Source organism: Alosa sapidissima, chromosome 4 (genome assembly GCF_018492685.1).
Source record: "Alosa sapidissima isolate fAloSap1 chromosome 4, fAloSap1.pri, whole genome shotgun sequence".
Taxonomy (NCBI): domain Eukaryota; kingdom Metazoa; phylum Chordata; class Actinopteri; order Clupeiformes; family Clupeidae; genus Alosa; species Alosa sapidissima.
The window spans coordinates 37536378-37538877 of record NC_055960.1 but is presented as its reverse complement, the minus strand read 5'-3'; the positions used below and the strand labels follow the sequence as shown (position 1 = coordinate 37538877).

Here is a 2500-nt window from a genome sequence, read left to right as displayed (position 1 = left end):
GTATGAGTGTTTGTTATGTAGTTGAGTGTGAGGGTTTGTTGTGTAGATAGATGAGTGTTTGTTGTGTAAATGAGTGTGAGTGTTTGTTGTGTAGGTAGATGAGTGTGAGTGTTTGTTGTGTAGGTAGTTGAGTATGAGTGTTTGTTGTGTAGGTAGATGAGTGTGAGTGTTTGTTGTGTAGGTAGATGAGTGTGAGTGTTTGTTGTGTAGGTAGATGAGTATGTGTTTGTTATGTAGTTGAGTTTGAGTGTTTGTTGTGTAGGTAGATGAGTGTTTGTTGTGTAGGTAGATGAGTGTGAGTGTTTGTTGTGTAGGTAGATGAGTGTGAGTGTTTGTTATGTAGTTGAGTGTGAGTGTTTGTTGTGTAGATAGATGAGTGTGAGTGTTTGTTGTGTAGGTAGATGAGTGTGAGTGTTTGTTGTGTAGGTAGATGAGTATGTGTTTGTTATGTAGTTGAGTGAGTGTTTGTTGTGTAGGTAGATGAGTATGTGTTTGTTATGTAGTTGAGTGTGAGTGTTTGTTGTGTAGGTAGATGAGTGTTTGTTGTGTAGGTAGATGAGTATGAGTGTTTGTTGTGTAGATAGATGAGTGTGAGTGTTTGTTGTGTAAATGAGTGTGAGTGTTTGTTGTGTAGGTAGATGAGTGTGAGTGTTTGTTGTGTAGGCAGATGAGTGTGAGTGTTTGTTGTGTAGGTAGATGAGTATGTGTTTGTTATGTAGTTGAGTGAGTGTTTGTTGTGTAGGTAGATGAGTATGTGTTTGTTATGTAGTTGAGTGTGAGTGTTTGTTGTGTAGATAGATGAGTGTTTGTTGTGTAGGTAGATGAGTATGAGTGTTTGTTGTGTAGATAGATGAGTGTGAGTGTTTGTTGTGTAAATGAGTGTGAGTGTTTGTTGTGTAGGTAGATGAGTGTGAGTGTTTGTTGTGTAGGCAGATGAGTGTGAGTGTTTGTTGTGTAGGTAGTTGAGTGTGAGTGTTTGTTGTGTAGGTAGATGAATGTGAGTGTTTGTTGTGTAGGTAGATGAGTGTTTGTTGTGTAGGTAGATGAGTGTGAGTGTTTGTTGTGTAGATAGATGAGTGTGAGTGTTTGTTGTGTAGTTGAGTGAGTGTTTGTTGTGTAGGTAGATAAGTGTGAGTGTTTGTTGTGTAGGTAGATGAGTGTTTGTTGTGTAAGTAGATGAGTGTTTGTTGTGTAGGTAGATAAGTGTGAGTGTTTGTTGTGTAGGTAGATGAGTGTTTGTTGTGTAGGTAGATGAGTGTTTGTTGTGTAAGTAGATGAGTGTTTGTTGTGTAGGTAGATGAGTGTGAGTGTTTGTTGTGTAGGTAGATGAGTGAGTGTTTGTTGTGTAGGTAGATGAGTGTTTGTTGTGTAGGTAGATGAGTGTTTGTTGTGTAGGTAGATGAGTGTTTGTTGTGTAGGTAGATGAGTGTTTGTTGTGTAGGTAGATGAGTGTTTGTTGTGTAGGTAGATGAGTGTTTGTTGTGTAGGTAGATGAGTGTTTGTTGTGTAAGTAGATGAGTGTTTGTTGTGTAGGTAGATGAGTGTGAGTGTTTGTTGTGTAGGTAGATGAGTGTTTGTTGTGTAGGTAGATGAGTGTTTGTTGTGTAGGTAGATGAGTGTTTGTTGTGTAGGTAGATGAGTGTTTGTTGTGTAGGTAGATGAGTGTTTGTTGTGTAGGTAGATGAGTGTTTGTTGTGTAAGTAGATGAGTGTGAGTGTTTGTTGTGTAGGTAGATGAGTGTTTGTTGTGTAGGTAGATGAGTGTGAGTGTTTGTTGTGTAGGTAGATGAGTGTTTGTTGTGTAGGTAGATGAGTGTTTGTTGTGTAGGTAGATGAGTGTTTGTTGTGTAGGTAGATGAGTGTTTGTTGTGTAGGTAGATGAGTGTTTGTTGTGTAAGTAGATGAGTGTGAGTGTTTGTTGTGTAGGTAGATGAGTGTTTGTTGTGTAAGTAGATGAGTGTGAGTGTTTGTTGTGTAGGTAGATGAGTGTTTGTTGTGTAGGTAGATGAGTGTTTGTTGTGTAAGTAGATGAGTGTGAGTGTTTGTTGTGTAGGTAGATGAGTGTTTGTTGTGTAGGTAGATGAGTGTTTGTTGTGTAGGTAGATGAGTGTTTGTTGTGTAGGTAGATGAGTGTTTGTTGTGTAAGTAGATGAGTGTGAGTGTTTGTTGTGTAGGTAGATGAGTGTGAGTGTTTGTTGTGTAGGTAGATGAGTGTGAGTGTTTGTTGTGTAGGTAGATGAGTGTGAGTGTTTGTTGTGTAGGTAGATGAGTGTTTGTTGTGTAGGTAGATGAGTGTGAGTGTTTGTTGTGTAGGTAGATGAGTGTGAGTGTTTGTTGTGTAGGTAGATGAGTGTGAGTGTTTGTTGTGTAGGTAGATGAGTGTGAGTGTTTGTTGTGTAGGTAGATGAGTGTTTGTTGTGTAGGTAGATGAGTGTGAGTGTTTGTTGTGTAGGTAGATGAGTGTGAGTGTTTGTTGTGTAGGTAGATGAGTGTTTGTTGTG

General features: G+C 39.0%; 1 protein-coding gene across 9 annotated transcripts in view; it reads left to right on the top strand.

Annotated features, from left to right (window-relative positions):
* The window catches only part of arhgap9 (Rho GTPase activating protein 9), a 68600-nt gene that overhangs the window by 35296 nt on the left and 30804 nt on the right, over positions 1 to 2500 (top strand). The window lies entirely within an intron of this gene.